This window comes from Amblyraja radiata, chromosome 3 (genome assembly GCF_010909765.2).
Source record: "Amblyraja radiata isolate CabotCenter1 chromosome 3, sAmbRad1.1.pri, whole genome shotgun sequence".
Classification (NCBI taxonomy): Eukaryota; Metazoa; Chordata; class Chondrichthyes; order Rajiformes; family Rajidae; genus Amblyraja; species Amblyraja radiata.
The window spans coordinates 45950470-45976731 of NC_045958.1; the positions used below are offsets into that span (position 1 = coordinate 45950470).

Sequence of the window (26262 nt, forward strand, 5' to 3'; positions counted from 1 at the left end):
CTCGGGTGAAATTCTGACAAAGTTTGTGAATGCACTTTTATCCTCTTCGCACAGCACATTAAGCAGCTGATCATATTGTCCAAATTGAGGTCTCCGTTGAAAGATGGGCTTCACCCAGTGAGACTTCCTCTTAATTCTCTTTTTAATTAATCTCACCCTTCTGCCTTCACGCAAGCGTTCTCGATGCACATAGTGGGCTGCTGCATACAGCGCGTCAATGAAAATAACCACCATCCTGTACTCGAAAATACTTAGTATAGGCATGTCTCCAAATGAGCCAATTCAACCAAGGGAGGAATATAGTGTGCGAAAAAAACCAATATAGTGTGTGAAAACAAAGTAACATCATTTGTGCCACGTGATTAACAACACTACAGTTCACGATGTTCATTCAAGATTAACGGGTAAGCTCGGGAGACGGACAAGTCACTCGCACAAATAACAGAAATGCCGAGTACCGTGGGAACTCTTTATCTACCCCCCGTTATATCGCGCGAAACTCGTGCTGGACCACGACCACTTCACTCTGGTGACATCTTGCGTTAACTCGCCCCGTGAAAAAGCCCCATCAGAGTTAGATGGACAACAATTGTTCCTTGTGATTGATAGTCACTCCAAGTGGGTTGATGTGTCCAATGAACAAAACGACATCCAGCAAAACGATAGACATTTTGCGAGGATTGTTTGCATCCTATGGATTTCCAGAGGAAATTGTGTCTGATAACGGACCTCAATTCTGTTCACAAAAGTTTGCACAATTCATGAAAGGGAATGGGATAAAACACAGTCACGTCGCTCCACACCATCCCGCTTCAAATGGAGCAGCAGAACGCACAGTGCAAATTGAGAAGCGTACATTAGTCAAACAACTGCTAGATCCAAATCCAAAGAAAAGACAGTTGTCTCTGTCTCATAAACTGGCTAACTTTCTGATTACATATCGAAACACACCTCAAAATGGTACAAAAAGGTACATAAGATAGTGAGAGTTTGAACCAGCCTGAAAATGGAGGTTCAAATGTGGTTCAAATGTGGTTGACGGTCAAACAAAATTGACTGATGCACTGGAACCATGAATGTAGGTCAAAAGGAAGACTTGACTCGATCAAAAATGCATCCATGTGATTCTAAACAGTCAGAAACTTTTGGTCAGGGAAGATATCCAGAAAGAAAGAGAAACCCAGTGGTTAAGTTTAATTTGTGAAATTTATTTTGTGAAATTCACATATCATTGTATATGCAACATATATGCATGATGCCCTCGTTTTATTCAGGTTATGTACAAGTAAACTATCAGACAAGATTGTAATAAATTCATACCATTTTATTATATTCAAAAATGTCAACAATGTTATATTCAAAAATGTTAACAAGGTGATTCAGATTCAGATTCAGATTCAGAAAACTTTATTGTCTGTCGTAACAGAAAATCTTCTGAATTCATAACTTTTTCATTAAGGTGGGAGGAGTTGTAATAGCGCCTCCATTGGTCGGAGGATTGTAAATGATTGAATAAACCTCAGTACACTGTGCAGTCAATTTCCGGTCACCAGTGAGTCAACTCGTATTCTGTGCCTGAGCACAAGATATCAAAGCTTTAACGTCCGGCATGATCTTCAGTAGTCTTCCCATCAACCAAGAACCTCGTGGTGCAGTTGAATCAAAACGATATCACCTGGAATAAAATTTCTTCTATCCCTTGGCCATCATTATCATTCTTGAGGCAAGTATTCTTGTGTCCACCGTTTCCAAAAAAGATCTGCCATATATTGTACATTTCACATTTCCTCTCCTCTCCTTATCTGACACTCGTGTCTCCTTTTCATTAACAACTCATCTAACATTTGTCACTTCCTCAGCCCATCTGCCAATCACCCCTTCACCTGTATCACTTGCCAGGCTTTGTCCCGCTCCAACCTCTCTTTTCCAGCTTTCTCCCCCCACTCTGATCACTGATGAACCACAATCCTTGCCAGTCCATTCCCTTCCCAGATGCTAGCTGACCTGCTGGATTCCTTCAGCACTTTTCCTTAAAATTCCAGCATCTGCAGTCTCTTGTAACTATTAAAACAATATTATGAGTTCATCAATTCATCTGTAACCATCTACGTTTTGGGGCAGCATTCTAGGAGTTACACTTCAGTGATGTTCAGAACTGCAGTAATAAAAACAGGTTGAATAGACCAGTGACAATTTGGAAGGACATCACAATGCTAAATTAAGGGCAGTGTGAAGCAGATATTGGAGAGAGTATTTGGCCTGATCACACTTGATACAGCCTGGACCTTCAAATCACAGCTCCTCCCCATTACACCCCCACACTGCCCCCGCCCCTCCTGTGTTAGCCCTACAACCACATTGATCATATGTAGCAGCATAGGCCATTGTGATCTGCCACTGTCATTAAATTGGGTAATTTCAGAAGGCAGACTGGAACATGGGTCAAATGAACAAAACGACATCCAGCAAAACGATAGACATTTTGCGAGGATTGTTTGCGTCCTATGGAGACTAAGCTATAGGATATATAAAGTAAAGTCTCATCTACAAATTTTCCAATGAGAGATACGGCTCTCTTGTAGTGGACTAATGGACTACTGGACTACTCCAAACTACTGGGATAGCAAACTAGGAGTCTGAACATCGGAACACAATCCAAAGAAGAAAGACATGCGAAACTGCAAATTCTGGAATTTTGAGCAAAAGACAATGTGTTAAAGGTACTCAGCAGGTCCAACAGAATCTGTGGAGGGAAATATACAGATGACATTTCAGGTCAGGACCCTTCTTCAGACTGATGGAGTACAGGAGACATAGCTGGTTGAGAGTTCAACTGTGCCTGCTGCAACACCCAGACATGGTATAAACAGGAACACATTGCGAGAGGAAATCTGGTCTCACCTGGGTGTGACTGCAGATATAGGAATGTGATTGACTTCTGAATGCCAATTGAAAAGCACAAGCTAGCGGGTCCATTGAAAGTTTGTTTAAAGCAGGATAAGAATAAACGAGTACAACATCTGGAATTGATCTAGGCACCCAATTAAGAAGCAGCAATGTGGCCTAACATCCTCCTCACAAACATCTGGCATCCAGTGTTCAAATTGAAATGGCAGTCCAACAAACTATTCAAGCAACAGTGGCACGTGGTCACACTTACAGAATCATATCCTATGAACTCATTTCCAGATTTCTCCACCACAATCCATGGGTACATCTTGTCCCACAGATAGGACAGACCCACCAAAGGAGCAAGTACAGAAGTACAAAGGCAAGAGGAGAACCTTAACATTGACTCTAGATTTAATTAAGTCTCCTGATATCTGGTCAAACATGAGCCTAACGACAATTACTTCTGTTACCTCAGCTGATGAATCAACGTTCGCCCTTGATGGAAGTAAGAAGCGCTCGGACCGCCAAGGCCCACTGGATCTCACGGTCGCTAACCATTTTAACTCCTCTCCCCATTCCCACACTGACCCTGTCCTGACCTCCTCCATTGCCAGAGTGAGGTCACACATCATATTCTGCTTGGGTAGCTTCTTGTTCTTATCGAGTCCACTCACAAGATTAGAAGTTGTTCACCAGAGCTGAACACACTTCTCGGCATCTGCATACGATGGTGTCTGTCTTGTCGCTTCTTGTGCTTCTTGTGCGTGGTGGTGGGAAGATTGGTTGAAACAGGGCCGTGACAAGAGCGCTCTTTCCTTGGCTTGGGTAGCTTACAACCCAACTGTAAGAATAACAAACCATAAATTCTCCAGTTTTAGGTAACTACAACTGCCCTCCCTTCCCTCTCCTCCCACCCCCCACCCCTCCTTCGACTCTTCACACTCGTTCTCATGCCACAACTGGATTTGCACCTAATTTGCCTCTCTTCCTCCAACATCTATTTCCTCTATCTTCACAATTCACATCTCTTCAATCCCTTTGTCTCACACCTTCTGCCTTTTCATCTCTGACCTTTGAAACATCAACTGCCTATCAAACCCCTCCTCATCTGTCTCGACCTATTACTTTCCAGGCTTTGTCCTGCCCCTCCTTACTTCCACCTTTATTCCCCACTCCCCCCTAAAATCAGTGAAGAAGGGTTTCACCCTGAAACGCAGCTATCCATGTAGTCCAGTGATGCTGCTTGACCCGCTGAGTTATTCCAGCAATTTGTGTCCTTTTTTAATGATATCAACAGAGCTGCTGTCCTGCCACATTGTTTGTGAATGGTGAAGGGCACTCACATGGAGATTACAAAGCCGAAACTGTCCCTCGGAATCCCTTCCAGTAATTTTCCCACCACTGATGTCAGGCTCACTGACCTGTAAATCCCTAGTTTATCCTTGCAGCCCTTCTTAAATAAATGTACAACATAAGCCACTCTCCAATCTGCCAATCTTCCCACAATGTCCATGGATGCACTTGATTAGGCCCTGCGGATTTACACACCATCATGTTCTTTAAATTCACCAAAGCCACCTCTGCTGTAATGTGAAGGTAGACAAAAATGCTGGAGAAACTCGGGTGAGGCAGCATCTATGGAGCGAAGGAATAGGTGACATTTCGGGTTGAGACTCTTTTTCAGACTGATGAGGTATCTGCTGTAATGTGGATATGTCCCAATATATCATCACCATGACCTTCTCATTGGCAAATGCATCCATCTCCTGTTGCTCCAAATATAGACAACCAGACTGATCCTTACGAGAACCTATTCTTTCCCTTGTATTCATTCTGTTCCTAATATACTTGTAGAATTGCTTTTCCTTTACCTTTTCTACCATACCAACATATGTCCTCTCTTTGCCTTTTTAAATAATGGTTTCCCTCTTAAGTATACTATTGTACATATCTTGTTTGATCCTATCTGCCTACAGCTGACATTCACCCCCTTCTTTTTCTCGACCTGTGGCCCAATGCCCAATTACCTCCGGGTGGCACCGCGATGGCAGCCTCGCCAACAGTCTGTCTGTCCTTTCATCTTTTTTTTAGTATTTTTAGTGTGTTAATGTTCTCTGGTTTGTTTTCAGTCGGTGGTGGGGGAGGGGGAAACATTTTTGTCAATCACTTACCTAGCCGGACATGCGATTGTTTTCCAGGTCATATTATTGATTCCGGATATAATACTATCCCCTTAATCTGGTTCAGTCAATCACTGAAATGAACACTGGAATCCAAACTCTTCTTTATTTGTAAACGGTATTGTGGGGCTGGACTCAGATCCAATCACTCGAGCCCTCACCAGCCGGGTAAACAGAACAGAAGAAAGAGACAACGGCATGCCCAAATGACTTACATGCACTGTTATACCCCTAAACGGAGGCGGGGGCACTAAAGGCGCGAAAATGCAATGGGATGGCCATCCTTACATGTCAATCACTTCTTACACATAAGAGATCACATTAAGAGGCATTTACTTTGCTTACTTACAAACAATATATACAAAAAAACACTTAACACACATACTATGTATAAACACAAAATTCACTACCCAACCACAGACCTGGGTTTAGCGTCTGTTTAACAGAAAACTAGACTTAGTGGCACCTAGGGCTTCATAGGAATAGAAACAGTTGTGAGCTTCTTTAGAAATCCAGACTTGATGGCAACATTTAATTACATGGGACTCCTGCACCTGGTATCCCTTTGTCACCTCAGCAAAGCTTGACCTTTTTCACAGAAGCCTGCCATTTCCAAACCCCAGCATATGTACAGTACCTCTGGTCGCTGTGCGGCCTAACATCTTGCAGCTGGAGGCCTTGCTTGGACTGACTTTGAGCCCCACCGCAGGGTGTGGGCTTACCATCAGAGCCAATTGCTTGCATGGGATCGACATGGCCTGCGGAATTTAACACCGCGGAGCTCGCAGTCTTGGGAGAGACCGAATCGGGAGCCCCAAAGTCGACTAGCCCCAACCCAGGGTTGATTGCCCAGCGCGGGGAGCTGAGACCCCCCCAATGCAGGAGCTTGATCACCCCGATGCGGAGGGCCAGCCACCGGCTATGGGAGTCAAGATCATCCCGTCAATGGAAGGCTCAAGGCCCCCGACCGCGGGAGAACAAAGAAGGGAAGAGATTGAACTTTTTTTCACCTTCCATCACAGTGAGGAATGTGGAGGAGTCACTGTCGTGGATGTTTATATTAAAATGTATTTTGTGTGTTCTGTTGCTTTTATTAGTATGACTATGGCAAATCAAATTCCTTGTATGTTGCAAAACATATTTGGCTAATAAAGTATGATTGTGATTGTGATTGTGATTGAGTGTGATCAACCAAAATTCCCTAATCCTGCCAGCCTTGCCCTTCACTCTAACAGAAACGTGCTGTCCTTGCTGAAGGAGCATTCCTCAATCAAATGCTGGGTCTAAATCCGCGAACTCATTATCAAATCTTATTGTGGGAAAATCATCACTAGAAGGACTACATTGGTTTTGAGTACTGGCTTACCGCTATCTTCCTGGGGTTAAATAGGGATGTGAAATAAACGCTGGTCTTGTCATTCAAACCCACATCCTAAAGAATAAATAAAATTACTGACTCTCACGATGACAGAAATACTTTAAATTGGTTTTACTGGTACAACTATGGGCAGCACAGTGGTGCAACGGTAGAGTTGCTGCCTTACAGCGGCAGAGACACGGGTTCCATCCTGACTACATGGGTTTTCTCCAGGTGCTCCAATCTTTTTTCCTCCCACATTCCAAAGACATACAGGTTTGTAGGTTAATTGGCTTCGGTAAACATTGTAAATTGTCCCTAGTGTGTAGGATAGTGTTAGTGTATGGGGATCGCTAGTCGGCATGGATTCGGTGGGCTGAAGCCTGTTTCTTGCTGTATCTCTAAACTAAACAAAATTTGATTTTAACTATTAATAATGATTAAAATAAAGTATAACATAAAGCTTATCTTAACCTTCATTTTTGATAAAAGCCAGTGAACCATTCCAATGAATGGGAGCATCACAGACGTACCAGCAATGACTGGAATACAGCTGAGAGATCAAAGCTTTCTGCACTGGTGCATAGACACTGAGATCCAGTGTCGTCTGATAAGCGCACTGCAGCTAGTCTGTTCATCACAGAACCATTGACTAAGTATTAGCATGATCTGGCATATTAGATCCTTCAGAATGGCATTCAACAATCTGAATAATGATTTGAAAACAGTTCAGGAAGACATTTCTACGAAATATTATGTTGACTTTTACTAAATTGTCAACATTGTTAATTTAGTTTAGTTTAGTTTAATTTAGAGATACAGCATGGACACAGATCCTTTGGCCCACTGAGTCCACACTGATCACCAATCACCCGTTCATACTAGTTCTATGCTATCCCACTTTCTCATGCACTCCCAACACACTATGGACAATTTACAGAGGCCAGTTATGCCTGTAAACCCACACATGTGGGATGTGGAAGGATGCGGATGTGGAGCACCCAGAGGAAACCCATGTGGTCACAGGAAGAACGTGCAAACTCCACACAGACAGCACCCGAGGTCAGGATTGAAACCCTGGGTCTACGATTAGGTAATTAAATGTAAGACTGGACAGATTGGTTTGGAGGGTTTGAAAACTTTCAGTCAACCTCCAGGAAGAAAGCGTACAATATATGAAGCACACTTAAACAAAGATGACATAAATGCCCTTGGTCAGATCATTTAGAAGAGGTTGAGATTTAATGTAATGATTGCACTAAGCTGTATTCCTTTTGCAGCTCTTCTGATGATGAACAAAGCCATGCTTGTATGAAGCAAAATCTAACAACATTTTGACATGAGCTGATTGGTAAAATCTAACATTGTGTCATACATGCCAGAGTATAACTATCACCTGACACTTTTACATTTATTTGAATTGATATTATTGAGTCCTTCAACGTTAATAGCCTGGAAGTCATCTTTTCCTGGACATATCGTTGGAGCGGTCATGTATTTTGCGGCAAGAGAATCATTGGATTCTCTAACGCTTTCCGTCCTCTGCAAGACACAGATCAATATATACTCTTCACTCGTCTGATTGAACACAGTTTCAATACACTCAAGGTACTTGATACCATTCAAGCAACCTGCATCATGCTAAACATTCAGTCCCTCCACTGCTGTGACGGCAGTGTGATCATCAATACAAGGCCTTGAAGCACCTCATCAAGCTGTTTTTGACAGCATCTGCCAAACCCATGACTCCACGGTCTGAAGAAGGATCTCGACCCGAAACACCCATTCTTTCTCTCCAGAGCTGCTGCCTATCCCGCTGAGTTACTCCAGCATTTTGTGTCTACCTTCGATTTAAACCAGCATCGGCAGTTCCTTCTTACCCATGTCTCCACTCTCCATCTCTTCCATTCTCTTCACTCCTTTCTATCTCCTCTTTACGATCTCCTCTCCAGTATTACCTTTAAGTCACGAACCATCTTGACTTGCAATTATATCCCCATCCCTTCATCAATGTTTTCTCTTAATATTGGAGCTGTCCACCAGGACCTTCACCAGATGGAACTTCAGTAGTTCAATCACCATTTCCCCTTTCAGATTTACTCCTCTGCTACAATATTGAAAAGGCCCCAAACAAAGTTTCCCATCAGTAAATGAACAAAGTTTCAGATGACACTCCATTGGATTCTGAACATAGTAAATAATCTCATTAATGTTGTTGTTCGGTCTGCAGCCTTTATCATGGTTGAATCTCCAACCTCCTCTGCTGCCATCAGTTTCCCTTCTACACAACAATCAACCCGCTCAATTCCTGCCTTGACAAACTTGAGGCTACATGTTTTAATCGTAACTCGATAATTAACATTGATCTCTTTGAAATCTGTTAGTTAATTGGCTTCTGGGAAGCATTTTCTGATGGTGAAAGATTGGAAATTAACCTGATTCATGGCAGTCCTCCAGGACTCTATTAATAATTGACCAGCCACCTTGGCAGACTAATAGCACCTAGAAGATTAAAGCTATTACAAAACCCAGAGATTGGTCCTCATTCCAACTCACCCTGCAAGTCAATCACCTCATAGATAAAGATCACAACAGTCTTGACAGGTCACAGTCAACACATACTTACCTGTAACTCACTTTTTAGAGAGGCTTAAATGGTAACAAAAATCAATTTCACCATGTTTTTTTATTTCAGGACATTTTAAAGGAACAGATTGAAGCTCATCTTTATGATAAATGGGAGCGCAGGAGCAAAAAGATAAATAATTTCAGTTTATTTAATGAGATTACTGAAAAAATCCAATCTTCTCTTATTAATGGATTCCTCACAGCACAGATTCTTAACTTTGATTTAAATTCTTCTCTCATATTTTCTGACATTAATCGATTCAGTATTCCATTCTTGGGCTATTTTTCTCATTTGCTTTAATTCTTTCCTATCTTTCAAGCTGCTATTGATATCTTTGCAGAGCGTTCATTATTTCTAGCTTTCAGTATTATATAAAACTATATTTATTCCAAATATTCATACAAATTGAGATTATTAGAGAGAGATAAGCTGTCTCATTTCTCAAAATGTGCTGCAATTGTCATCAGACCGCGTCAGTGTCAGTGAACGATGAAGATTGGCTGCGTCTTTACTCTTCAACAGTATTTTATGGTTGAGATCATTTCTGGTCCCTATCAATTTCTAAGGCACGATAATTCAATTTCTGCAGATTCTGCCTGACCCGTTGAGTTACTCCAGCACTTTGTTTGCTATGCAAGATTCCAGCATCTGCAGTTACTTGTGTCTCCATCATCTTTATTAAATGTCAAATCCCATTGTCCAGGAAATGATTTTTCCTTGTGGGAGTGCAATCAAGGTGGATTTCTGGTATGGGAGGATTAGCCTCACAAGAAATTATTAAGTGAGACAATGTTGATCATTGTTGGTAATCTTATTAATTCTGATAAACCATTCAAAGTTGAACAGAAAAAAACACAAAGTGCTGGAGTAACTCAACAGATCAGGCAGCATCTGTAGAATAAGGATAGGAATTATTTCAGAGTGGGATTCTTCTTCAGATTGATGGTGATGGGAGGCGGCGGGAGGGGAGGGGGTGGGAGAGAAAGCTGGAAGCGAGGTGAGAGCAGGACTAAGCCTGGCAAGTGAGAGGAGCATATTGAATGCCTGCATCATGGCCTGGTTTGGCAACTTAAACGCCCAGGAACAAAGAAGATTGCAAAAAGCGGTGAACACTGCCCAGTCCATCACTGGTATAGACCTCCCCCATCATCGAAGGAATCTGCAGGAGGCTCTGCCTCAAAAAGATGGGCCAGCACACTCATTTCACTCCTACCTCGGAAATAGGATCCTGAAACTGTAATTGCCAGGTTCAGGAGCAGCATCAGGCAATTAAAAACTACAACCTCCAAATAAGCTCCGATCTATATAGGTTTGGGGGCATTATTTGTGGCTTTGCACTATTATTGATTGGTTCTTTTTTTTAATATATATTTTCATTCTTTTGATGTTGTTTCTTCTGGCGTTCACAGAGTGCATTGCTATGTTTACATATCTGTTGTGCTGCTGCAAGTAAGAATTTAATTGTTCTGTTTCGGGAGATGTGACAATAAAACACTCTTGACTCTTGCCAAAGGGTAGGAGATCAGTGAGAGAGGATGCACTGAGAGAGAGCAGGTAGATTCCTAAAGCCTGAGACAAAACCAAAAGCCGAAGATACAGATAGGCTACTCAATGGTTAATAAATGGGACTTTAATATACAGAACCAAGGAAAATCAGAATCTCCAAAGCTGTCATAACTTGGGGGAGCTTTCCCCTTGATGTGGGGAAGATAGAAGGGGTGTTAGTTAACAGTATGCTGAATGGTTGGTGATGGTGATGATTGCTAATGTCAGAAAACAATTCTGTTGTTAAGTGAAAGGTGTATCCAAGAATGTACACAACAATATATCATACAATATTATGCAACTATAATATTGCCAATATGGAATGCAGTGGTGCAAATAGAGACAGATATGTGGCCACTTTATATTGCTTAAAATATAATTGTACAAGATGTGAAACCTTAAATCATTTAAAATACATTTTGGACAGGTACATGGAAAAGTTTAGAGGGAATATGAGCCAAGTGCAGGCAAATTGGACGAGCTCATTAAGACAACTTGACCAGCATGGATGAATTGTGCCTGTACTGTACAACTCTATGACCCGATGACACTGTGACTTTACATTTGGGAATTCTGAAGGTGGAACACGATGACTGCTAAACAGGGAAGGATTCCTCACCAAACACAAGTCCAGTGCGCTGAAAGAAGAAGAAGAGACCAACATCCTGTTATTTAAAGTCCTTTGGTGGAATAAAGGCAATAAAGCAGTGGTCTGATGCGTTGATAGAAGATAGGAACTGATTGGGGAAACACAAATGAAATTGAACCGCGACCCAAGAAGCTGTAGATGCTGGAATCATCATCAAAAACACCAATTGCTGGAGAAACTCAGCAGGTCAGGCATCTGTGGGGGGGAATGGCCAGATTAGTTCATGGGCCAGGACCTTTCTTCAAGATGGAGTAGGGAGAGAAAAATTGAAAATAGAGATATCAGTGGGGAATAAGTGGCAGGTGGATACATATGATGTGTATGGCAGATGGGTGGAATAATGGCTAAAGGTGAAATGGAGACAAAAGCGTCAGATAAGGAAAGAACAGGGGGAGTGACATATAGAAACATGGAAACATAGAAAATAGGTGTAGGAGTAGGCCATTCGGCCCTTCGAGCCTGCACCACCATTCAATATGATCATGGCTGATCATCCAACTCAGTATCCTGTACCTGCCTTCTCTCCATACTGGAGGGATTGATTTGGGTGGAAGGAGACAAGGGATAAGGGAAAGAGGATGGATAAAATGGAAACCAAGGACTCAGGAGTGGAAGGGGTGGGAGATGAGCATGTAGAGGAGGGGAAAGGAGCAGGGTGACTGGGGTGTTTGGAGATGGTGGGAGAGATATGTGCACCCCTGGTGGGGGCGAGGGTTGGGGAAAGAGTGGGGGAGCTAGGAGGATATTACTTGAAGTTGGAAAATTCAATGTTTATACCATTAGGTTGTAGGCTATCCAAGCAGAATATGAGGTGTTGTTGTTCCAGTTGAATTGAGCTTGAATGAGGTCAGAGCAAATTAAAGGGTTGAGCTTTTGTTTCCAAGAACTGTTGAGACTGGCAAACATTGACAGCTGAAAGAGGCAAATTAGCTTTTTGTTAAGGTGCCATGTGTGAAATGGAGTGAGTTGGGGCTGCCAAATACTGCATGTGGCAGTACATGATACTAAAGTGGATGTCAGGGCATGTAAAGAGGTATGACAGGCATTTAGACAAATGTATGGATTGAAAGGATTTAGGGGGCTATGCACCAAATGCAGGCAAATGGGACTGGCCCACTTGTCTATGGACAAGTGGGCCGGAAGGCCGGTTTCCATACTGTACAGTTCTATGACTCAAGTATGGTTCAAGCATCACTGGTTATCTCAGAGAGGAGTGTGATGGTGATAGATCTCGAATGTTCTTTTACAATGCGGAAACAGGTCCTTTGCCCCATACCAAATCGATGCCAACCAGCGATCACCGCACACTACCACTATTCTACAACACTAGAGACAATTTGCAATTTTACCAAACCAATTAACCTACAAACCTGTATGCCTTTGGAGTATGTAGTTTGGAGAGGAAACTAGAGATCCCGGAGAAAACCTACGCAGGTTACGGAGAGAATATACAAATTACGTATAGACACTATCCCTAATCAACCCCAGTCTTCCCCAATGTATATGAAATTGTATATGTACTTTTTCCTTCAGCATTCTCTCCAGTAACTTTCCTACTACAGATGTTAAGCCTACTGGTCTACAATTCCTATCATTTTTTTGCAGCCCTTCTTAAATAGAGGCACCTCACCCATGTCCAACTGTGATTCATATATCTCAGCCAGGACTCCTTCAATTTCTTCTCTAGCTTCTCAAGCAGTGCCCTTGGATATATTTGATCAGGCTCAGGTGATTTATCTACCTTCATACATCTTAGGTTGTCCAACACTTCCTCCACTGTAATATGGACTGTCCTCAAGGCATCTCCAATAACTTTCCCCAAATTCTCTAGTGTTCATGTCTTTCCCCACAGTAAAAACAGAGGAGAAATATCCATTGAAGGCCTTGCCCATCTCCTGTGGCTGCGAAGAAAGGGTTGTGCTTTCACTGCCAATTCTCATATTACAAATAAGCATGAGCTGAGGGGACAGGGATAGCAGTAGGAAGTGTGTGCTGCAGGTGGAGTTAGTTCACCATGCAGGTAGTGAGCTATGGGTAGGGATTCTGAATTATTGTACACTGTTTTAATAACGCTTACAACTTTAGCCAACTGAGAGGGACCTTCAAATTTTAGATATAGTTAATGTACGATGCAGTTGTGTTGGCTTTGATTGTAGCTAAAGGGCATCAAATGTCAGTTGAAGGCAGGGGGCCATTGAAGAAGCGAATGCTTCTGGTTGTGAGATTCTGGGAACTATTCAGTGCACAATACACTCATAGAGTTCAGAAGAGTCCATGTTGAGTATTGACCCCACTGGTCTCCTTCACGCATCAAACACAGCAATCGCAGGAACAGATGGAGACTTTCAGCACACTCATCCTCATTAATAACACCACTTGGTGTCCACTTGATACCTTAGACTTGGCCATTCACTGCCCCATTGAGCTGTGGTGAAGACATTAGCAAACTTGTTTTGGGCAGAGAATCATGTTGGAGGTAGACTGTGGCAATGGATCTCTGATCAAAGGTCTTTCAATTTATTCCCCTGAGGGTATAGCCTTCATGTTGCCTTCTGCCTCAGTGGCTGGGACCGCCTCTCTACAAGTGACCTTGTGACAGACAATGGAAAATACTCACAGGGTCCATTGCCCAGAGGATGTCGGTCGAGCTTGTTAGCTGTCAGCATAAGGAGCTGAATAACTTGCCTCAACTTCCACTCGTTGCAGGAGTTGCATGAAAGCTCCATTAAGAGGAAGAATGCATCTTGGTGGTTGCACAAGGATATTCACATGGGTGCTTTACACAATATTAGAACGTTAAGTCTGAAATCATTGGATTCTCATAAAGATTATTAAACTTCTACTCTGGAACATTTGTGGTTAGTGACTGTGCAGAAAACTGTTAAGTCATATGGAGTGATGAGACATGGCTTGATGTTGAGCAATGAGATTGGGAAACAATGACTGGCTGTTTGCAGGAGAAGATTGCGCAGGTAGAAGGCCTTCCTGGCAGCAAAGCATATTTCATGTGTTGCTGTCTGAATCTCACCCTTCTGCCTCTTCTGACCCCTTTTCCTCTTTATCTTAAGGGGCTATGTGCTCTCCAGACTGTACTCCAAGCACTCAGCTCTCCTCAAAATTTCACAGAACAGAGCAGTCCCACTCTTTCGAGACCGTGGCTGTGGCACATTGAAAGATGCCTCTACAGTGGTGATAGCAAGGTCAATGCAGAGAAGTGAAAGACCTTTGATGAGAGACCTCACTGTACTTTTGAGATAACCATACCTTGTTCAGTGAGATTTCTGGTTTACGTGTGGCTGCGGGCATCACTTTTCAGGCTCGTCATTGGGATTGCAAACTATGTTTTGAATCAATGTCCCTTGTTTCCCAATAAACAGTTCCCAGGTCTTTGTTTACTTATAAAGCAACTGCCACTGCTGGGGGAAACCTTTCCAGTTACACGCATGCCTTGATTTACATGCATGCACTGTCACTTAAATACTTCATCTTAGTTTAGATTAGTTTTGTTTCGTCTAGAGATACATCGTGTGAACAGGGCCTTCAGCCCACCAAGTCTGCACCGACCAATGATCACCTGTACACTTGTTCTACCCTACACACTGGAGGCAATTTACAGAAGCCAATTAACCTATAACCCTGCAGGTCTTTGAGATGTGGGAAGAAACCAGAGCACCCAGAGAAAACCCACGAGGTCTCAGGGAGAACATACAAACTCTGTACAGACAGTATATCATTTATCAATGACAGATACAGCACGGAAACAGAACATTCGGCCCACTGGGTCCGTGCTGACCAGCGATCACCACACACAAACACTACCCTACACACCCAAGGGACAATTTACAATTATACCAAGCCAATTAAGGCTTGGATAGAGTGGAGGTGGAGAGTATGTTTCCACTAATGGGAGAGTCTAGAACTAGAGGTCAGAGCCTCAGGATTAAATGACATTCCTTTAGAAAGGTGATGAGGAGGAATTTATTTAGTCAGAGGGTGGTGAATCTGTGGACTTTTTTTGCCACAGAAGGCTGTGAAGGTCAAGTGAATGGATATTTTAAAGGCAGAGATAGAAAATAGACAATAGACAATAGGTGCAAGAGTAGGCCATTCAGCCCTTTGACCCAGCACCGCCATTCAATGTGATCATGGCTGATCATCCACAATCAGTACCCTGTTCCCGCCTTCTCCCAGTATACCCTGACTCCACTATCTTTAAGAGCCCTATCAAGCTCTCTCTTGAAAGTATCAGGAGAAGCGGCCTCCACCGCCCACTGAGGCAGAGAATTCCACAGACTCACAACTCTCTGTGTGAAAATGTGTTTCCTCATCTCCGTTCTAAATGCCTTAAACCCATGTCTCACGGTGCGAGTTGACCCACGAGTGACCCCAAGTTTAAAACAAATTTAACTGGTGGCAATCACGTACAATTAACGTAGCGGGAACGTCGGATCTCGTGGACGCAACTTAGCGACTCGTGGCGCTAATGGCAGGTACCCGTGAAACTTGATAATTCTTGAAAAATTTCAAACATGTTTAAAGTTTTCCACGAGTCAAATTTACTGTTGAAGTTAAAAATTGAAACATTTAAACTCGTTGGAAGAACTTGGTGGCCCGTGAGTTAAACTTAGTGACTCTTGAGTCTACCGTGTTAACTCGTGGGACAATAAAAGAGAGTTATTTGTTATCAAGATCAAATTGATGTCCGGAAGTCTTCATTTTAATATCAGTACAAAGTCTCATGACTTGAATGTAATATTCCTTTCATCATACAACACAAAATTGAGGAAGTGGCACAATATATTCACATCTTGATTCTCACAATCATTTGTGAGAGTTAAGGACTCAGGTGCCTCATATGCTTTTTAAATGTTAAAAATTGTCCCCTCTCAGTAGATCAGAAAATAAGACAAACAGCACGGTGAATGTGAAACAAAGTCTTTATTCATCTTGTTCAATATAAAAAAATGCTTTTTTGCACATATTGAGAAAAGGAGCACCACAGCAAACAACACAGTGGTCTGAAAAAGGGCTTCTCAAACATGCAAATTAACAAATGAAGCACAAATAAGTAGTTCCAGTATTTCCAGTGCATACTCTCATTCAGCTGAGAAATGGAGCACAAGCCTAAATTCAGGCAATAAAATAGACAATGCAATGCACTCAATGGCATGTTTTGAGATCTACCATCAGATAAGCAGATGCATGATAACCACTTTTTAAAGAAAAGACAGATGCAATGAAATTCATTAAGTGGCTTTTTCACGGGGCGACTTGACGCAAGAGTGAACCAGAGTTTAACATCGTGGGAACCTCGTGCGATAACAGTACGGCATTCGTGGACCACCGTGGCGCTAACGGCAGGTAATCGTGTATCTTGGTCACTCGGTGAGAAAATTCAAGAAAGTTTGAATTTCTCCAAGAGTGACTTGTACACTTGTGGGTAAGCATTGCAACATTGTATGAACATAGTGGCCAGTGTGATATCCGTGCGATATCCGTAATAACTCTTGCGGGTACCGTGGGAACTCCTGCGAACGGTGAGTAACTGAGCAGTTTGATTGTCAGTGCTTGTTTTACCTCATTGTTAAATAAATATATTTTTTACTATCAGATTGATGTCTGCAATTCTTCATTAACACATCACTACAAGATGAATGTCTCTAATGTTATAATCCCTCTCATGCTGAAACACAAAATAGTTGAAGGGAGGTGAAATAATCACATTTTCATTCTTTTTCATTTTTGAGTGTTCAGGTACCTCACTTGCTGAGCTATTTTACTCCAGCAGTTTGTGTCTCTTTTTGTCTAAAGCAGTTTCTAAGACTGTAGGAACTCCGCGGGCCAGGCAGCATGTAAGGAGGGAAATGGACAGGCGACCCTTTCTTCAGGCTGCCTTATCTCTCTCCCCCCCCCCCTCCCCCCTACTCCCACCCACACACACAAATGCTGGAGAAACTCAGCGGGTGCAGCAGCATCTATGGAACGAAGGAAATAGGCAACGTTTTGGCCCGAAACGTTGCCTACTTCCTTCGCTCCATAGATGCTGCTGCACCCGCTGAGTTTCTCCAGCATTATTGTGTACCTTCGATTTACCAGCATCTGCAGTTCCTTCTTAAACACAAATGCACCGAGTTCCTCCAGCATTTCGTGTTTTGCTCAGTATTCCAGCATCCGCTGTTTCCCGCGTCTCCAATAAAACAAAACTACTGTCAAAAGGGTGAAGAATAGGGGCAGAGATAGATACATTCCTGATTAGTGCGGCTGTCAGAAGGTTATGGGGAGAAGGCAGGAGAATGTGGTTGAGAGGGAGAGATAGATCAGCCGCGACTGAATGGCGGAGTGGACTTAATGGACCGAATGGCCTAATTTTGCTCCTATAACTAACAAAGATAGTAATTGTTAGGGAAATGTAGTTATTAAAGACGAGGGGGAGCAGAAATGGGCAGTCTGGGATGGCTCGCGAGATACTTGCATAGAGGCACAAAAGTTAAAGAAAGGGCAGATAAACAGAGAGGGCGGGGGGACTTCCCTCCGTGCCCATCTGTTACCATTAATTGGACAGTTCGGTCTGTGAAACGCAACACGCCAGCCCCGACATCCAGCCCGGTGGTCAGTCCTTTGAAGATAGACACCAGTTGCTTGGAGCAACTCAGCCGGACAGGCAGCAACTCTGGAGAGAAGGAACGGGTGGCGTTTCGGGTCGAGAGCCTTCTTCAGACTGAGGTCAATCCCCTGCATGGATAACAGGAGTCCCAGCCAACACGACAATCGCCCGCTGCACAGTCTCGGAGCTTCCACTGCGAAAACGGTGCCTACATTTGAGCACTTATGTAACTGAACCATCCTAACACCAACCACAGAGCATTCCTGAACTACTACCTACCTCATTCGAGACCCTCGGACTATCTTAGATCGTATACTCACTGGCTTTATCGAGTTACAGTGTGGAAACCGGCCTTTCGGCTCAACTTGCCCATACCGGCCAAAATGTCCCATCGAAACTAGTCCCATCTGCCTGCATCTGGTCCATATCCCTCCCAACCTGTCTTATCCATGTACCTGTCTAAATCTTTCTTAAATGTAGGGATGGACCCAGCCTCAACTACCTCCTCTGGCAGCTTGTTCCATACACCCACCACCCTTTGTGCAAAAATGTTACCCCTCACTCAGATTCCTATTAGATCTTCCCCCCTCACCTTGAACCTATGCCCTCTGGTCCTCGAATCCCCTCTGTGGGCAAAGGATATATATTACCCTGGACTCTGTCTATTTCCCTGCCTGTTCGTCTCATGGTTTTGTACACCTCTCAGCCTCTGTCCCCAGTGTGGAGTTAAGGGCTTGTTTATGGGCGCCCTGGGCTGAGAACTCTGGAGGATGGGTTTTAGACTTTATCGGGAATCGAGATAGACCCCGTAATGCAGGAGCAAAGAATCGCAAACACTAATCTGCATTGGAAAGACACAATATGCGGGAGTAACTCAGCGCTGAAGAAGAGTCCCGACCCGAAACATCATCTATCCATGTTGTCTAGCGATGCTGCCTGACCCGCTGAGTTGCTCCAGCGCTTTGTGTCTTTCCACTAGACCTGTAATAAGTCTCGGCTGGGTGTTTACTGGGATCTCTGGTGTTTAATAGACGTCCTGATGTTGTTTTTGATCGGGTTTACTACTGACAGTATTTAATCAGATCCATATTAAATCATTTCCCCTTCACCTTAAACCTATGTAATCTGGTCCTCGATTCGCCTACTCTGGGCAAGAGACTGTGCATCTACCCGATCGATTCCTCGCATGATTTTAAACATTATCTTGCACACAGTGTTGTTCCCTTCACCATGTATACACCATTTATGGCTCGATTGTTACTATTTATTGTCTGTCTACTGACTGGTTAAACGTTTGAAAGTTTCACCTCTCAGTAGATAATAAAATAAGACAACCATCACGGTCAATGTGAGACAAAGTCTTTATTCCTATTTGACAAAATAAAAAGACGACTTCTTGCACATATTGAGAGAAGGTGCATCACACCAAACAACATTTGTCTAAAAAAAAACAGATTATTCTTCAGCTCATTAAAGAGCTCGGGTGAAATTCTGACAAAGTTTGTGAATGCACTTTTATCCTCTTTGCACAGCACATTAAGCAGTTGATCATATTGTCCAAATTGAGGTCTCCGTTGAAAGATGGGCTTCACCCAGTGAGACTTCCTCTTAATTCTCTTTTTAATTAATCTCACCCTTCTGCCTTCACGCAAGCGTTCTCGATGCACATAGTGGGCTGCTGCATACAGCGCGTCAATGAAAATAACCACCATCATGTACTCGAAAATACTTAGTATAGGGTGATTTCACGAAAGGTCACTGGAGCGTAGATCCGCACCCACGTGACCGAAAATTTTAACTGGAGTACATGCGTCACTTCCGGTACATGTTAGTGAATGGGAAAACACGCACTTTCACACCCGTTAAAAACATCGAAAACGGCCCGTTTTTGAGCTGTAATTAACTGTACCGGTCGGGGTGACCGTGAGGAACAGCTACCTAAATTTACAGTCCAAAAACAAGATAGAAACTAAGGTAAATTCAAGAGGGAGCTGAAGGTGTCAAAACAGCGGAAGTGCTAGCGGGCATTTGCCGTGGAGATTTAAAGATCGAAAATATCAGGAATTATCGCATTTGCTCGCTGCATTTCATCAAAAGTAAGGCATTATTGACTTTTTATCTTTATTCATTTGTTATATGAAAAGTATTAAAAGTTAAAAATACGTCAGTAAAATTGCAAAATCGCCCATGGTTCTCAGGTGGGTTTTAACATGCAAAATGAAAACGCTTCTGAAGCTCCATTTACCATTTAAATAATCGTAAACTATCAATGCGTTTTGAAATAAATTTTACTGAGATGCAAGCTGTCAGCTGTTAGTTGGACAAAAGCAGGACATTTTATTATTTGCCAAAATATATTTCTCAATGTTTCTTGTTTAAAGCCTGCACAATCACCCAAACTACTTATTTATTTATTTATTTATCATCTAATAACAGACAAGCCTGCAGCATGGAATGATGTCAACAATCCTGATTGGGCACCCACTGTGAGCAGGATAGACAATGTGCACAAGAACGCCATGCACATGCAACAAGAGAGTATTAAAGCAGTTTTGGTCGCAGCTCAAGCATCTATAGCTCTGCAAGTTGATGGCGTTCTTGTGCACATTGTCTATCCTGCTCACAGTGGGTGCCCAATCAGGATTGTTGACATCATTCCATGCTGCAGGCTTGTCTGTTATTAGATGATAAATAAATAAATAAATAAGTAGTTTGGGTGATTGTGCAGGCTTTAAACAAGAAACATTGAGAAATATATTTTGGCAAATAATAAAATGTCCTGCTTTTGTCCAACTAACAGCTGACAGCTTGCATCTCAGTAAAATTTATTTCAAAACGCATTGATAGTTTACGATTATTTAAATGGTAAATGGAGCTTCAGAAGCGTTTTCATTTTGCATGTTAAAACCCACCTGAGAACCATGGGCGATTTTGCAATTTTACTGAAGTATTTTTAACTTTTAATACTTTTCATATAACAAATGAATAAAGATAAAAAGTCAATAATGCCTTACTTTTGATGAAATGCAGCGAGCAAACGCGATAATTCCCGATATTTTCGATCTTTAAATCTCCACGGCAAATGTCCGCTAGCACTTCCGCTGTATTTACACCTTCAGCTCCCTCTTGAATTTACTTTAGTTTCTATCTTTTTTTTGGACTGTAAATTTAGGTAGCTGTTCCTCACGGCCCCCCCCCCCCCCCCCCCCGACCGGTACAGTTAATTACAGCTCAAAAACGGGCCGTTTTCGATGTTTTTAACGGGTGTGAAAGTGCGTGTTTTCCCATTCACGAACTGTACCGGAAATGACGCATGTACTCCAGTTAAAATTTTCGGTCACGTGTGTGCGGATCTACGCTCCAGTGACCTTTCGTGAAATCACCCTATAGGCATGTCTCCAAATGAGCCAATTCAACCAAGGGAGGAATATAGTGTGTGAAAAAACCCAATATAGTGTGTGAAAACAAAGTAACATCATTTGTGCCACGTGATTAACAACACTACAGTTCACGATGTTCATTCAAGATTAACGGGAAAGCTCGGGAGACGGACAAGTCACTCGCACAAATAACAGAAATGCCGAGTACCGTGGGAACTCTTTATCTACCCCCCGTTATATCGTGCGAGACTCGTGCTGGACCACGACCACTTCACTCTGGTGACATCTTGCGTCAACTCGCCCCGTGAAAAAGCCGCTTTACACTAAAATGAAAAAATAAATCCACACTTAAAGTTAAATAAAACAAAGTCATTTTTACCATGTGATGATTTTTCAACACGTCGGTAGACGTTGTTGGCTCTAGAGTAACTCGGGAGAGGAACTTAGTAACTCGGGAGACGAACTTGGAACATCACAGAAATTACAAGTAAACGGCAAACTTAGTCATACCCGTGGGAACTCGGTTAAACTCTTGATCATAAACTTGGAATCTCGTACACAACCACAAGTCTTTCACTCGGGGTCACTCGTGGGTCAACTCGCACCGTGAAGCAGGGCTATTACCCCTTATTCTTAAACTGTGGCCCCTGGTTCTGGACTCCCCCAACATCAGGAACATGTTTCCTGCCTCTAGCATGTCCAAACCCTTAATAATCTTATATGTTTCAATAAGAATCCCGCTCATCCTTCTAAATTGCAGAGATTACAAGCCCAGCCATTCCATTCTCTCAGCATATGACAGTCCCGACATCACAGGAACTAACCTTGTGAACATACGCTGCACTCCCTCAAGAGCAGGAATGTCCTTCCTCAAATTAGGGGACCAAAACTGCACATAATACTCCAGGTGTGGTCTTGCTAGGGCCCTATACAACTGCAGAAGGACCTTGTTGCTCCTATACTCAACTACTCTTGTTATGAAGGCCAACATGCCATTTGCTTTCTTCACTGGCTGCTGTAACTGCATGCTTACTTTCATTGACTGATGAACAAGGACCCCCAGATCCCGTTGTACTTCCCCTTTTCCCAACTTGACACCATTTAGATAATAATCTCTTCCTGTTTTTGCTCACATTTAACCTCACATTTACCACATTAAACTGCATCTGCCATGCATCTGCCCACTCACCCAACCTGTCCAAGTTACCCTGCATTCTCATAGCATCCTCCTCACAGTTCACACTGCCACCCAGCTTTGTGTCTTCTGCAAATCTGTAAATCTACTTTGAATCCCTTCATCTAAATCATTGATGTATATTGTAAATAGCTGAGATCCCAGCACCGAGCCTTGTGGTACCCCACTAGTCACTGCCTGCCATTCTGTTAATCCCTAATCTTTGTTTCCTGTCTGCCAACCAATTTTCTATCCGTGTCAGCACTCTATCCCCAATACGATGTGCCTTAATTTTGCCCGCTAATCTCCCACGTGGGACCTTATCAAATACTTTCTGAAAGTCCAGTTACATTACATCAATTGGCTCCCTCGTGTCCATTTTCCTAGTTACATCTTCAAAAAATTCCAGAAGAATAGTCAAGCATGATTTCCCCTTCATAAATCCATGCTGACTCAGACCGATCCTGTTACTGCTATCCAAATGTGCCGCTATTTCATCAATTAGGACTCCACCACCAATGCCAGGCTAACTGGTCTATAATTCCCTGTTTTCACTCTCACACCTTTCTTAAAAAGTGGGATAACATTAGCTACCCTCCAACCCACAGGAACTGATCCTGAATCTATAGAACATTGGAAAATGAACACCAAAGCGTCCACGATTTCTAGAGCAACTTTCTTATGTACCCTGGGATGCAGACCATCAGGCCCTGGGGATTTATCAGCCTTCAGTCCCATCAGTCTACCCAACACCATTTCCTGCCTAATGTGGATTTCCTTCAGTTCCTCTGCCTCCACAGATAGATTCTTGAGTAATGCTGGTGTCAGGGGTTATGGGAAGCCAGGAGAATGGGGTCAGGAGGGAGAGATAAATCAGCCATGATGGAATCGCGGAGTAGAGTTGATGGCCGAATGGCCTAATTCTGCTCCTATCACTTATGACCTTATGGCTTAGCCTACAAACGTGTACATATTTGGAGTGTGGGAGGAAACCAGAGCTCCCGGAGAAATCCCACGCAGGTCACGGGGAGAACGTACAAACATCGTACAGACAGCACACCTAGTCATGACCAAACGCAGGTCTCTGGTGCTGTAAGGCAACAGCTCTACCACTGCGCCACAGCGCCGCCCTTCCCTGTGAGAAGCCATTCAGTGGTGCAAACTCCAGCATTAGTTAATGACTGGCTCCATCAGTAGCAAAGCGGGTGTGATTTAATGTCCTGGAAATAAGACATCAGTTACCTGCCTGGTGGTTGTGCAGTGAGCTATAAGATACTGTATCGGACTCATAAGGTCATAAGGTCATAAGTGACAGGAGCAGAATTAGACCATTCAGCCCACCAAGTCTACTCCGCCATTCAATTATGGCTGATCTATCTCGTCCTCCCACTCAGGAAGAATTTTGCAGGCATCTTGAGGAGAAGAAGCACTGGTCAATTTAACAACAACTGAGAGTTTGTGGCTGTCAGACAACAGGCCATGTTCCAATAGATTGCCAACAAGTGCCACAATAGACATTAGACAATAGGTGCAGGAGTAGGCCATTCGGCCCTTCAAGCCAGCACCTCCATTCAATGTGATCATGGCTGATCATCCCCAATCAGTACCCCGATTCTCCTCAGATACTGTTGATCGGGAATGCATGTAGATCTAGTGGGCAAGTAATAGCCTCTTGAAGACTGGACCACTTTGATGCTCACTCTCCTCTGCAGGCAACTGAAAGTTGTCTGCTGTTAAGGAACCTCAAACCCATATTTTTTTATTATGTTCTCTCAATCCCACAAAAGGTTAAAGGCAAGAAACTATTCACTGATCCACTAATCCACATTTGTCCAATGGGTAGGAAAGAAGAAAGAGAGTTGTGAGGATAGAAAGTTGCAATGCCACTCATTTGAAGCAATATTGTAGGATTTGTGGCTCTAACTCAGTGAGCATTTTCATTATGTTCTCTCGATCCCGTACTTTCACAACACAATCAGCATCATGCTAATGTGGCCATGGAGAATTAAAAAACATTTCATAAAGTGGGATCCCCAGAGTGTCACGTTCACATTCTTAGCTGAAATCAGACAAAAACTTTGGAGGAGGTTTCTCAAATAAAATCAAAATGCGACATTTGAGAAGAAAGCGGCAGAATCAATAGAGGAAACAGATGTGAGGTGACTTCATTTATATTACTTGTGTTTTTTCAACATTTACTTGTTTATACAGCTCCTGTACTCGCACCTTCCTTTCACTGTGGAGTTACAGGAAACTTTGCTCACCAAGTTAAAGTCACAAATCCTACAATATTGCTTCAAATGAATTGTAATGCAACTTTCTCTCCTCACAAAATCCGACCCATTGGACAAATGACAAAATTAGTAGATCAGTGGGTTTCTTGCCTTTAACCTTTTAGCTGGTCTCAAATCCACCTGCTCACAGGGATTATGATATCCACCTATAATCTCTAGCAACAAGAGGGACAAGCACAGCAATGTCCAGAGAATAACAGTGAATGTCATCAACTGTAAATGTTAACTTGTCACTTTACCTCCCCCTTGACTCCATCCAAGGACCTAAGCAGTCTTTCCAAGTGAGGCAGAGGTTCACGTGCACCTCCTCCAACCTCATCTATTGCATCTGCTGTTCTAGATGTGAACTGCTCTACATCGGTGAGACCAAGTGCAGGCTTGGCGATCACTTCGCCCAACACCTCCGCACAGTTCGCATTAACCAACCTGATCTCCCGGTGGCTCAGCACTTCAACTCCCCCCTCCTGTTCCAAATCCGACCTTTCTGTCCTGGGCCTCCTCCATGGCCAGAGTGAGTCCCACCACAAATTGGAGGAGCAGCACCTCATATTTTGCTTGGGTACTTTACACCCCAGCGGTATGAACATTGACTTCTCCAATTTCAGGTAGTCCTTGCTTTCTCCCTCCTTCCCCTCCCCTTCCCAGCTCTCCCACTGTCTCCGCCTCTTCCTTTCTTCTCCCCCCCCCCCCCCCCCCCCCCACATCAGTCTGAAGAAGGGTCTCGACCCAAAACGTCACCTATTCCTTTGCTCTATAAATGCTGCCTCACCTGCTGAGTTTCTCCAGCATTTCTGTCTAACTGTAAATGTTAATTCTGTTTCTCTTTCCAAAGATGCCACCGGACTGCTGAGCATTTCCAGTATTTTTTTGGTTTCATCCTTAGAGAACGCCTTTGTTTACAAACTTCCCTCCATGTTGCTCCATGCATTATCTTGCTGGGAAGCACTACTTTTCCTTCATGACCATTGGGTCAATCCTGAAAATACCTCACCTAGCTTCATCAAGACAGCTCCATCAACACTTTAAGAAGAGGGCTCACCATCACCTTGTGAACAACTATGGATAGGCAACAAGGACAATCCCACACTTGGAGACTAGAAGCAACAGCATTCACCATTACAATGCCCATATCATTAACAAGTAGAATGCTTGAGCATTGATTTACTGGGACTAAGTTCATTTTTTATTCATATCCCATGTCTTTTTGCAACAAATTCAATAAAAGAATGATCAGTTTTACATTTGTAAAAACAGTTGATCTTTTGTTTTAACTGGGGTTTTTTTTTCATTGTCCATGAGATGGTAGACTGGAGCTACAGTAAATGACAAAGGGGTGAATACTGGATTAGCTCGTGTTGGGTAATTGCAGGATCTAAAAACAAAATCAATTTCTGGAAATCGAAACCCACAGGGAAAAATCTGGATGTACTCAGCAGGTCAGGCAGCATCTATAGAGCGTTAACATCAAGATTATTTCTGTCTGCAAAGATGCTGGTCTGACCTACAGAACGCTTCCAACATTTTCTGCTATATTTCTGGTATCTGACAGCATTGACAG

At 43.0% G+C, this 26262-nt stretch overlaps 1 long non-coding RNA gene across 1 annotated transcript; it reads right to left on the reverse strand.

Moving 5' to 3' along the window:
• Positions 1 to 16351: 16351 nt before the first annotated feature.
• On the reverse strand, positions 16352 to 21782 carry LOC116970664. Its single transcript, XR_004411246.1, has 3 exons — positions 21559 to 21782; positions 17452 to 17455; positions 16352 to 16506 (listed from the first exon to the last, which is right to left on the reverse strand). It is a non-coding gene; the product is annotated as an uncharacterized LOC116970664 (long non-coding RNA).
• Positions 21783 to 26262: the final 4480 nt, after the last annotated feature.